This window comes from Scyliorhinus canicula, chromosome 7 (genome assembly GCF_902713615.1).
Source record: "Scyliorhinus canicula chromosome 7, sScyCan1.1, whole genome shotgun sequence".
NCBI classification, from domain to species: domain Eukaryota; kingdom Metazoa; phylum Chordata; class Chondrichthyes; order Carcharhiniformes; family Scyliorhinidae; genus Scyliorhinus; species Scyliorhinus canicula.
The window spans coordinates 9,332,865-9,346,231 of NC_052152.1; the positions used below are offsets into that span (position 1 = coordinate 9,332,865).

Below are 13,367 nucleotides of genomic sequence, written 5' to 3' on the forward strand. Positions count from 1 at the left end.
TGTCTCAGCACTGACTGTGTGTGTGTGTGTGTGTGTAACAGGACTGAGTGTCTCAGCACTGACTGTGTGTGTGTGTGTGTGTGTGTGTGTGTGTAACAGGACTGAGTGTCTCAGTACTGACTGTGTGTGTGTGTGTGTGTATGTGTAACAGGACTGAGTGTCTCAGCACTGACTGTGTGTGTGTGTGTGTGTATGTGTAACAGGACTGAGTGTCTCAGCACTGACTGTGTGTGTGTGTGTGTGTGTGTGTAACAGGACTGTGTGTCCCAGCACTGACTGTGTGTGTGTGTGTGTAACAGGACTGAGTGTCTCAGCACTGCCTGTGTGTGTGTGTAACAGGACTGAGTGTCCCAGCACTGACTGTGTGTGTGTGTGTGTAACAGGACTGAGTGTCTCAGCACTGACTGTGTGTGTGTGTGTGTGTGTGTGTGTGTAACAGGACTGAGTGTTCCAGCACTGAGTGTGTGTGTGTGTAACAGGACTGAGTGTCTCAGCACTGACTGTGTGTGTGTGTGTGTATGTGTGTGTGTAACAGGACTGAGTGTCTCAGCACTGACTGTGTGTGTGTGTGTGTGTAACAGGACTGAGTGTCTCAGCACTGACTGTGTGTGTGTGTAACAGGACTGAGTGTTCCAGCACTGACTCTGTGTGTGTGTGTGTGTGTGTGTATGTGTAACAGGACTGAGTATCTCAGCACTGACTGTGTGTGTGTGTGTGTGTGTGTAACAGGACTGAGTGTCTCAGCACTGACTGTGTGTGTGTGTGTGTGTATGTAACAGGACTGAGTGTCTCAGCACTGACTGTGTGTGTGTGTGTAACAGGACTGAGTGTCTCAGCACTGTGTGTGTGTGTGTGAAACAGGACTGTGTATCCCAGCACTGACTGTGTGTGTGTGTAACAGGACTGTGTATCCCAGCACTGACTGTGTGTGTGTGTAACAGGACTGTGTATCCCAGCACTGACTGTGTGTGTGTGTGTGTGTGTGTGTGTGTGTAACAGGACTGAGTATCTCAGCACTGACTGTGTGTGTGTAACAGGACTGAGTGTCTCAGCACTGTGTGGGTGTGTGTGTGAAACAGGACTGTGTATCCCAGCACTGACTGTGTGTGTGTGTAACAGGACTGTGTATCCCAGCACTGACTGTGTGTGTGTGTAACATGACTGTGTATCCCAGCACTGACTGTGTGTGTGTGTGTGTAACAGGACTGTGTATCCCAGCACTGACTGTGTGTGTGTGTGTGTAACAGGACTGTGTATCCCAGCACTGACTGTGTGTGTGTGTGTGTGTGTGTGTGTGTAACAGGACTGAGTGTCCCAGCACTGACTGTGTGTGTGTGTAACAGGACTGAGTGTCTCAGCACTGACTGTGTGTGTGTGTGTGTATAACAGGAGTGCCTCAGCACTGACTGTGTGTGTGTGTGTGTGTGTAACAGGACTGTGTAACCCAGCACTGACTGTGTGTGTGTGTGTGTGTGTGTAACAGGACTGAGTGTCTCAGCACTGACTGTGTGTGAGTGTGGGTGTGTGTGTGTGTGTGTAACAGGACTGTGTATCCCAGCACTGATTGTGTGTACAACGGCACTCTAGATTACAACCTGCGCCTTGAGCAAATTAGCATAGAGTTAATAAGATTAGAGCGAGTTAAATACATGGCTCAAAGGTTGGTGTGGCAGAAATGGGCTTTGTTTCATGGGGCACTGGCACCAGTATTGGGGAAAGAAGAAGCTGTACAGCTGCAATAGTCTCCACCTGAATAACCCTGGGACCACTGTATTGGTCCAGTGAAAACAAATTGTAGCCATGTGTTCACATGAAGAGAAAGGACAATCAGTTTAGCGATTAGAATAATGATAATCAGAGTGTGACAGGGAGGGACAATGTTTACAAACATAAGAGTTCATCAGCAAATATGGTCAGGGTGGTAAAAGGACAGAATCAAAGGCATTCGTAACGCGATGGAGGAGTTTATAAACCAAGTAGAAATAAATGAATATGATATGATCACTATTACTGAGACATGGTTGCAAGGTGACCACTGCCAGGAGTTGAATATTCAAGGATATTTGAGATTTCAGGAGACCGGGACAGAAGGAAATAGAGGTGACTCTGTGACTAAAGGATGAGATCAGTACAATTGTGAGAAATTATCTTGGCTCATGGTCCTGATCCGAGTATCTTAAAAGAAGTGGCGAGTGAGATCGTTGACCTGTTGGTTTTAAATCTCTAAAATTTACGATATTCAGGAAAGTTTCCGTTAGATTGGGAAATAGCAAATGTACTCCTTTATTCAAAAAATGGAGGGACACAGAAAACAGGAAACTACAAGACAGTTAAGCTTACATCTGTTACAGGAAAAATGTTGGATGATATTATTAAAGATGTTATAGCAGGACACCTAGAAAACTTCAATCAGGCACAGTCAACATGGTTTGGGGAAAGGGAAATCACATTTAAATAAATAATATCGTAGAATCATACCATAGGTATTGGATTGATTGTAGCTCTTTGAAAAAGTAACATAGATAATTGATTGGAGTGCTTTGAAAAAGTACCATGTGCTGTGTAAAAAGGGGAACCAGTGGATGTACTGTACTTAGATTTCCAGAAGATATTTGATAAAGTGACATATCAAAGTTTATTTTTTTTAAATCGTAGCTCACGGTGAAGGGGGTAACATATTGGCATGGATAGAAGATTGGTTAGCTAACAGGAAACAGAGAGTTGACATAAATGGGTCATTTTCTGGTTGGCAGGATGTGACACTGGTATCAGTGCTAGGCCTCACCTCTTTACAATTTATATGAATGATTTGGATGAAGGGATCGATGGTATGGTTGTTAATTTCGCCGATGATACAAAGATCGGAGAGAAAAGTCCTTGTGATGAAGCCAAAGGTGGCTACACTAGCTGAGTGGGCGAATGGGAGTATAAGGTGGGAAAATATAAATTTGCCCATTTTGGCAGTGCAAATATAAACAAAGCATGTTATCTAAATGGTGAGAGATTGAATAGCTCAGAGATGCAGAGGGATCTGGATGTCCTAGTGTATGAACCACAAAAGGTTAGTACCACAGGTACAGCAAGTAATTGGCAATGCTAGTGTTATCATTTATTGCAAGGAAAATATAACAGTAAAGAGGTTAAGCTTCAGTTTGCAGGGCTCCAGTGGGAGCTTGTCTGGCGTACTGTGTACACTATTGGCCACTTTCTTTAATAAGGAATATGTTTTTTTAATTATAAATTTAGAGTACCCAATTTTTTTTTTCAATTAAAGGGCAATTTAGCGTGGCCAATCCACCTACATCTTTGGGTTGTGGGGATGAAACCCACGCAGACACGGGGAAAATGTGCAAACTTGAAACAATGACCCGGGGCCGGGATCGAACCTGGGTCCACAGCGTCGCAAGCAGCAGTGCTAACCACTGCACGGCACGCCCAATAAGGAATATTTAAGGATTAATAAATATCCTTCTGGTAAAGGATCCCCGCACCTTTAGGGCCACGCCCTAACATTGAGGGGCTAGGCCCGCGCCGGATTGGTTGGCATTCCGCCGGCTGGCGTGGAAGGCCTTTGGGGCCACGCCAGCCGGGGCCGAAGGGACTTCGCCGGCTGGCGGAATTCCGCGCACAGAACGTCAGCAGCTGCTGACGTCATCCCTGCGCATGCGCAGGGGAGGGGGTCACTTCCGCCTCCGCCATGGTGAAGACTATGGCAAAGGCGGAAGGAAGAGTGCCGCCACGGCACAGGCCCGGCCGCCTATTGGTGGGCCCGATTGCAGGCCAGGCCACAGTGGGGGCACTCCCCGGGGCCAGATGGCCCCGCGCCCCCCCCAGGACCCCGGAGCCCGCCCGCGCCACCTGCTCCTGCCGGTAAGGTACGTGGTTTGATCCACGCCGGCGGGAGAAGCATGACAGCAGCGGGACTTCGGCCCATCGTGGGCCGGAGAATCGCCGGGGGGGCTGGCACGCTGATCAGCGCGGAGTGATTCCCGCCCCCGCCGAATCGCCAGTGCCGGAGAATTCGGCGGGAGCGGGATTGACGCCAGCCCCCAGCAATTCTCCAACCCGGCGGGGGGTCAGAGAATCCCGCCCCTTTTCCTTGTTTACCACTATTATAATTTTTTTTTAAATTTAGAACACCCAATTATTTTTCTTTTTCCATTTAAGGGGCAATTTAGCGTGGCCAATTCACCTACCCTGCACATCTTTGGGTTGGGGGGGTGAAACCCACGCAGACACAGGGAGAATGTGCAAACTCCACACGGACACTGAGCCAGGGCTGGGACTCGAACCTGGGACCTCAGCACTGCAGTCCCAGTGCTAACCACTGCGCCACATGTTGCCCCTCTTGTTTACCATTATTAATTGCCAAGTTTTACCCTTGCTTTCTTGCTAGCCTTCTCTACACACTCCAACTTCTCCCCCTTTTGTTATTTTTTTTAGTCATCCTTTGCTGGTTGCGAAAACCTTTTCCAATCATTTGGCCTGCCAGTAATCTTCGCAGGATTGTACACCTTTCCTCTTCCATTGATACCCCTCTCAACTTCCTCAGTCTCCATGAATGAATGGTGCCTCCCTCGGCAAGCTCTTCCTTCCTCGACGGAATATCTTTTCGTGAAGAGTGCTGAAACGTAAATGTTATCGCCGTCCCAGGTAACCGTGGGCTGCTTTCCCCTTTGAGGGGGGAGAGCTGACTGCGGGTGGTTTAACCTGAGGGTCACCCACACCTCAGGCGAGGTTGAGAAGGCGAGGCCCGTCACGGGTAACCTCGGCTGGTGCGGGAATTGAACCCCCCGCTGCTGGCCTCGCTCCGCACCACAATGCAGCCATCCAGCCAACTGAGCTGACCGATGAAATATCTCCTTGGCAGGTGGACTATAATGTAGGGAAACGTGAAGTTGTCCACTTTGGCAGCTAGAATCATAGCAAAATTCCCTTCCTCACAGCACTGTGAGTGTACCTGCACCTCAGGGACTGCGGGAGTTCAAGAAGGCAGTTCGCCATCACCTTCTCAAGGACCTTTAGGGATGGACAATAAATGCTGCCCGAGCCAGCGACACCCACATCCCATAAGTTAGTTTTTAAAAATAAAATAAATGGATAGATTGCAGAATGCTGCAGTGCAGGGGTGCCTGTCATTGCCGATAGAATCATAGAAACCCCACATTGCCGAAGGAGGTCATTCGGTCCATCAAGTCTGCACCGGCCCTCCGAAAGAGCCTACCTAGGCCCAATCCCACACTCTATTCCCGTAACCCCGCCTAACCTTTGGGCACTGCAGTTTATCATCTAACCTGCACATCTACGGACTGTGGGAGGAAACCGGAGCACCCGGAGGAAACCCACGCAGACACCGGGAGAATGTACAGACTCCACACAGCCAGTTACCCAAGCCGGGAATCGAACCTGGGACCCTGGTGCTGTGAGGCAGCAGTGCTAACCACCGTACGGTCGCAGAGGTCTGCATATAGGCACAGCAATTGATTAGGAAGGCAAATGGATTGTTGGTGTTTATCACAAGGGGAATAGAGTATAAAAGTAGGGAGGGGAATTTGCTTGTTGTCTGAAAATGGCGAAGGTGCAAGGTTACAGGGAGATGGTCGGGGAGTGGCACTCAGTGAATTGCTCTTTTGGAGAGCCAGCACCAAGACAATGGGCCAAATGGCCTTCTTCCGTAACCAATCTGTCATTATGTAAATCTTTCTATCACTGAACAGGACATTGGTGAGGCTGGGTCTGGAGTACTGTGGACAGTTTTGGTCGAACGTAACCAAGGATAAACTTGCACGGGAGCATTTCAGAGAAGGTTAACTGGGATGATTCCTCGGATGAATGGGGCTGCCGTAGGAGGAAAGGTTGAGCAGGGTGGGCTTATTGCAGTTCAGAGGAATCAGAGGTGATCTTACTGAATCAGGAGAGATTCTGAGGGGGCTGCGGAGAGGATATTCCCCCTTCATGAGGGAATCTGGAACTAGAGGGCAAAGTTTCAAAATCAGAGATTCTTCGTTTAAGACAGAGATGATGAAGACATTTTTCTCTCAGAGGAGTTGAACGCCAGAACAGGCTCGATGGGCTGAAGAGCCTACTCCTGCTCCTATTTCTCAAGCTCTTCAGATTGATGATCAGTCCTTACCAGCACAAAGGAGGTTTTGACCGTCCTTCCTTCTTTCGTGAACTCTTGAGGGTGGGAGGGAAATGGTCTGGTGCTAGCTGGTCTGTTAATCAGTCACACCGCGCAATGTACAGGTGGGGTTGCAATGGGCAGAGGGATGAAGCTCAGCTCCCCTCTAACTTGACCACGAGCAGTGACGAGCAGAGGTCACAAGTCCAAATCTAGGATAACTCTCTTAATCTACTGTGTACATTCAAGGGCATCGGATTAAGTCTGACCAGGAGAGACACACACACATACACACACACAAAGCTTCTACCAAAATACAATCAAACCAAGGTCAACGTTACCAGTTGCTGACTCTATCTGTCTCGGTCCTCTTACATCTATCTCTTTATCTCTCTCACTACCACTGATGCCTCCTTCTATCTCGCTCTCTCCCCCCCTCCGCCACCGATACCACCTCCTCCTCCTCCATCTTTCCAACACAAATAATTAACGAGCTCGTCTACTTTGCTGGGCTCATTCATCATCGTTTTCCCATTGACATTTCCCTTCTTTCTGTGCGGAGGGAATTAGATGACATTCTGCAAGGCTGGGGGGACAAGATAACATGACAAAGGCTTACAAAGGAACAGATAATACAGAGCCATGTCTGCAACTGAATGAAGGTCCTTTCAATTCCTGTGGGGATTTTTTTTTTGCGCATGTGTGGGTTAAAGGAAAGAGATGAAGCCGAAAGTGAAAATCTGACCCCCTACCTTTATTCTCCCAAGAACAGGATGGTAAGGAGAGGAGGAAGAAAGGAGAGAGATAGGATAGAGGGAGGGAGGGGGTCGGGAGTAAAGGGAAGAAGCTCTCTCTCGTAAACAGTACATTCATTGTTGCGAATATGCCCTTGAAATATTGACCATGTCAACATTCTCCTCGAGTCACCTGACTCATGTCATCCAGCACCTGGTGGAATGTCCACCTTCCCGCGACCTCCACCCTCTGGCGACCTCCAGCCTTTCAGCTTCCAACAACAAACGCCTCCCACACCCTCGCCAAGGTCGCATGGATCAGGGTGTCCTTGCCTTGTATTCCAAGGGTGATTCATCAACCCAAAAGCAAAACTGGACAGAGAAAGAGACACACACAGACACAGAGACGGAGACACAACCACCCACGCACACAGACAGACTCTCACACACACACACTTGCACATGCACGCATACATACATACACACCCAGCCATGCACACAGACTCACACCCACACAAATGTACACACTCGCATCAAGACCGATACACACAGAATGTCACACAGACACACCCTCACCGAGACAAAGACATACACTGACACAAACACCTACACACAAGCTCGCACAGCCACATACATACGCACAGCTAAATACACACACAGTTGCAGACACACTCGGAAAAGGGAATGATGTGGCATTCAGGCAGCTGGCACACAAAGCGAGAGGTTGTAAGGAAAAGCTCTCTCCTGTTAAAGGGGAGACCAGCTGCAGACAATAATGATGCCAAGTTTTTTTTTTGATAAATAGAGTCAGTTTCTCTATTGGGTGTAACAAGCCATCCTCGAGCCGGAGCGGACGGAACATGCATTCGGAAACGTACAGAACCACCTGCTTAACCCCCACAATGCTGCCCAACCCAGCGCCTATCTTCCTTTAGTCCAACAAAACACCTCCACTGGACCACGCTAACATAGGAATACAAGCAAGCGGAGCAGGACTCCTCCGTTCAATATGCCCACAATGCACCCAGATCTACCCTGATCTCAACTCCAATTTCCTGCCTGCCCCCCCCCCCCCCCCCCCCGCCCCCCGTAACCCTCAATCCCATTTGCATCAAAATCTGGGGAACTCAATCTGGAATATGTTCAATCGCTCTCAGGCTCCACTGCTCTCTGTGGAGAAGAATTCTAAAGTCCAGCATCCCTGAGTCTTTTAAAAAAAATAATCTTTGTTGTCACAAGTAGGCTGACATTAATGAAGTTACTGTGAAAATCCCCCAGTCGCCACACTCCGCCGCCTGTTCGGGTACACGGAGTGAGAATTCAGAATGTCCAATTCACCTAACAAGCACGTCTTTCAGGACTTGTGGGAGGAAACCGGAGCGCCCGGAGGAAACCCACGCAGACACGGGGAGGACGTGCAGACTCCGCACAGACAGCGACCCAAGCCGGGAATCGAACCTGGGACCCTGGAGCTGTGAAGCAACAGTGCTCACCACTATGCTGCTACCGTGCTGCCCTAATAGGCCTTCTTCAATAGGAGAGAAGGGATTTTGCTGGGTGGGGGCAGGGGTAGGAGGAGAGAGAGAGAGAGAGAGAGAGAGAGGTTTGGGGAGAGAGAGAGGAAAGGGAGGGGAGAATTGCAGTGCTGCAGTGGGGGGGGGGGGGGGGGGGGGGGCTGGGGGCGGCGGAAGGAAAGCTGGGTAGGGGCAACAAGAGGGCTAGGAGGGGAAGAAAGAGCCAGCGGGTAGGAGGAAGGGGGGGGAAGAGGCATATGGGGGGGGGGGGGGAAGAGAGGCGGGGGGAGAGAAGAGAGAGAGAGATGCTGGGGACAGCAAGAAGGGCTGAAGGGTGGGCAAGAGGAAGCACGGGGCCTGAGAGGGGGGGGGGGCAAGATGGGAGGGGAAGAGAGGGGCAGGAGAGGCGGGGATGGGAAGGGGGCGATAGGAGGGGGGAGCGAGATGGGGGGGGGGAGGACATGGGGAGAGTGAGATGGAGGGGGAGAAGAAGGGGAAGGGAGAGGGCGAAAATTGGGGAGAGAGGGGGGAAGGGAGTGTGTTTGTAGAGACAGAAAGGAGAGAGACAGAGAAGGGAGTAAGAGTTGGTTGGGGGTGGGGGGTGTCGGTGCGAAATGTGGGAGGGTCAGGAGAGATTGGGAGAAAGAGATGGAGAGAAAGGGTGGAGAGAGAGAAAGAGAGGGGCGGGTTTCTACAAATTGGATAATAGCAGAAGAAGTGAGCAGCCCCAATACTGATTGTTGACAACATAAGTAATTGGAAACACCAATTGAGGGGTAATGTTCATTGTAGGAACACGGTAAGAGTATAGGTGCTGAGAAGGGAGCATTCCACATTTCAAAAGGCTGTATTTGTTTGTGTTCCTGTATGCCTATGCACATCTGCTGGTCTCTCTTTGTCTGTATATGCACCTGGATGTGTATCTGTACTTGCATGTCTTGTCTGTGAGCATATCCCATGTTAGCCTGTGTATGTGCTTATGTACATTGTTGGTATGTGCTTTCGTATGTCTGCCTGTGTGAGTGTCGGCCTGGTTTTGTGTCTGCCTGTGTGCATGTGTCCGCCTGGTTTTGAGTCTGCATGCTCGTGTGTGTATACCTGTTAGCCTGTTTGCCTGTGTGTCTAGCTTTGTGTGTGAGTATGTGTGCGTGTTAGTGAATATTGGACAGAAAATGGTCTGATGTTCTTCAAAACAAAAGATCTGAAATCCTCTCTGTAGGATACAAAGCCTCTTTGAAGTGTGTGAGCAGCATTATTTGCATATTTTATTAATTAAATAATAGATGTCCTTGCAGATGTTCTGTGACTAATTTTTCCAGGAAACAGTGACAGAGATTTCTCCCTGACATACTGAGACATCAGTGTTGCCTGGTTGATTATCTGATTTACAGATTTTTCCTTCCCTCTCTCACGTGCACAATCTCTCTTGCCCATCCTTTCCGTCCCCCCCTCTATCTCTCTCCCCTCCTTCCCCTTCCCTTTTGCCCCTCCTTTGTTTTATTTTTCTTCCCCTATCTGCACCTGCCTCCTCGCCCTCCTTTCTCTCTGCCTTCTGTGTATCTGTGTTCTTGCTGAAAGTTTGAAGGTGGGTTATGCTGACCTTGTGGCTTCATCAGGAACACAGCAAGGGTTGAGCTGCCTGCAGACAGACGCACTCTGCGTTCACCAGACACAAACCTTGAGAGTAAAGTGAAGGACATTTGGAGTCTCTTACCAGCTTGTTGTGTTTAGTTCCTTCCTCCATACTGCCCTCCCCCTTCCTTCTTCATTTAAAATTAATTATTTGTCGCTCTTAACCAGTTCGTTGCTGGTGAACTCAAGCAAACAATATTTGATTTCCTATTTTCACCTCCCAGTTTTAGTTGTCCCCATCTCCATTAAGGAAGGGCTCCTTGAACACCTTCACAGCACACACACACTCACACACTCGGGCACACACACAGAGGCCTACACACACTCCATCGCACACACACATGCAGACACACACACACACACTCACTCAGACGCACACACACACAGACACTCAAATGCATACCCACACGCACACACTTACACAGTCACGCACACACTTTCACACACACTTGCACGCACTCGGATGCACACACGCAGACACTCGCGCGCACACACACATATGGGAATACTCGCAAGCGCGCACACGCAGACACTTGGGTGCACACACACACGAGACACTAGCACGCGCACACAGGCACACATGCATACTTGCACACACACACACACACACATGTACACAGACACTCACTCGTGCATGCATGTTCACCCCGTGTCTGCGTGGGTTTCCTCTGGGTGCTCCGGTTTCCTCCCACGGTGCAAAGATGTGCAGGTTGGGTGGATTGGCCACGATCAATTGCCCTTAGTGTCCAGGGATGGGCAGGTTCGGAGGGTTACGGGGCTAGGGCGAAAGAGTGGGCCTAGATTGGAGGCTCTTTCGGAGGGTTAGCGCAGACTCCTTCTGTACTATAGCAATTCTATGGTCGCTCCAAGTCCATTCCTTCCCCTGCAGCTTCTTAAAACCCAAGTTTGCTGTCAGTAATCAACTTCATTTGCCTCGTCCGTCCATTCAATCAACCTCAATAATGTATTGCTCTATTGGCCAGACTGTGCACTGTGGGTCGCACACCAGGCAACATGTGGAAAATGCAGGCCTCACTGGGGCAAAGGTAACCTTTGTCTTCAATTCAGCGACTGTTCATAGAACAGATTCTGAAATCATAGAGAAAGGCTATTCTGCGCATCATGCATGTCCGCACACACTCCCAGCTCACATTTATCAATCATTCCCATTATATTTCCCAGCCAAATTTCAGTTCACGTGGAGCCTTTACAGCAAAAAGACCTGAAGCCTTTATTCCATCCCCCTAGTTATTACAGTGTTTGAGAATCCTCCTGAGCTTCACATCCAGTGAGACAAATTTACTCTGAATATGTAATTGGCTGCATTGCGAGAATGACTGGCATTACTCCACTGGCTGCATTGCGAGAGTGACTGGCATTACTCCACTGGCTGCATTGCGAGAATGACTGGCATTACTCCACTGGCTGCATTGCGAGAGTGACTGGCATTACTCCACTGGCTATATTGCGAGAGTGACTGGCATTACTCCACTGGCTGCATTGCAAGAATCACTGGCATTACTCCACTGGCTGCATTGCAAGAATCACTGGCATTACTCCACTGGCTGCATTGCAAGAATCACTGGCATTACTCCACTGGCTGCATTGCGAGAGTGACTGGCATTACTCCACTGGCTGCATTGCAAGAATCACTGGCATTACTCCACTGGCTGCATTGCGAGAGTCACTGGCATTACCCCCCTGGCTGCATTGCAAGAATCACTGGCATTACTCCACTGGCTGCATTGCAAGAATCACTGGCATTAACCCACTGGCTGCATTGCGAGAGTCACTGGCATTACTCCACTGGCTGCACTGCGAGAGTCACTGGCATTACTCCACTGGCTGCATTGCGAGAGTCACTGGCATTACCCCTTTGGCTGCATTGAGAGGGTCACTGGCATTAACACACTGGCTGTACTACGAAGGTCACTGGCATTAACACACTGGCTGCATTGTGTCACTGACATTTACCCAATGCCTGCGTTGCAGGAGTCACTGGCATTACTCCACTGGCTGCACTGCGAGAGTGACTGGCATTACCCCACTGGCTGCACTGCGAGAGTCACTGGCATTACTCCACTGGCTGCATTGCGAGAGTGTCTGGCATTACTCCACTGGCTGCATTGCAAGAATCACTGGCATTAACCCACTGGCTGCATTGCGAGAGTCACTGGCATTACTCCACTGGCTGCACTGCGAGAGTCACTGGCATTACTCCACTGGCTGCATTGCGAGAGTGACTGGCATTACCCCTCTGGCTGCATTTAGAGGGTCACTGGCATTAACACACTGGCTGCATTGTGTCACTGGCATTTACCCAATGCCTGCGTTGCAGGAGTCACTGACATTACTCCACTGGTTGTATTGCGAGAGTCACTTGCATTACCCAACTGGATGCATTGTGAGAGTCACTGACATTACACAACTGGATGCATTGTGGGTCACTGGCACTTACCCACTGGCTGCATTGTGGGTCACTGGCATTATGTCAGACTCCTATTTATCGACTACAGCTCAGCCTTCAACACCATCATTCCTACGAAACTCATCTCCAAACTCCCTGGCCTTGGCCTCAGCTTCTCCCTCTGCGACTGGATCCTGAACTTTCTAACCCACAGGCCACAATCAGTAAGGATAGGCAACAACACCTCCTCCACGATCATCCTCAACACCGGTGCCCCACAAGGCTGTATCCTCAGCCCCCTATTATACTCTTTATACACCTATGACTGTGTGGCCAAATTCCCCTCCAACTTGATTTTCAAATTTGCTGATGACGCCACCATAGTGGGTCGGATTTCAAACAATGACGGGACAGAGTACAGGAATGAGATAGAGAATCTGGTGAACTGGTGCGACGACAATAATCTCTCCCTCAATGTTAACAAAACGAAGGAGATTGTCATCGACTTCAGGAAGCGTAGTGGAGAACATGCCCCTGTCTATATCAATGGGAATGAAGTATAAAGGGTCGAGAGCTTCAGGTTTTTAGGTGTACAGATCACCAACAGCCTGTCCTGGTCCCCCCATGCTGACACTATAGTTAAGAAAGCCCACCACCGACTCTACTTTCTCAGAAGACTAAGGAAATTTGGCATGTCAGCTACGACCCTCACCAACTTCTACAGATGCAGCATAGAAAGCATTCTTTCTGGTTGTATCACAGCTTGGCACAGATCCTGCTCTGCCCAAGACCGCAGGAAATTACAAAAGGTTGTGAATGTGGCCCAGTCCATCACGCAAACCAGCCTCCCATCCATTGACTTTATCTATAATTCCTGCTGCCTCAGAAATGCAGCCAGCACAATTAAGGACCACACGCACCCCGGACATACTCTCTTCCTTCTTCTGTCAGGAAAATGA

At 49.4% G+C, this 13,367-nt stretch overlaps 1 protein-coding gene across 3 annotated transcripts in view; it reads right to left on the bottom strand.

The window, feature by feature from the left end:
* The window catches only part of nrip1a (nuclear receptor interacting protein 1a), a 115,982-nt gene that overhangs the window by 60,906 nt on the left and 41,709 nt on the right, over positions 1-13,367 (bottom strand). The window lies entirely within an intron of this gene.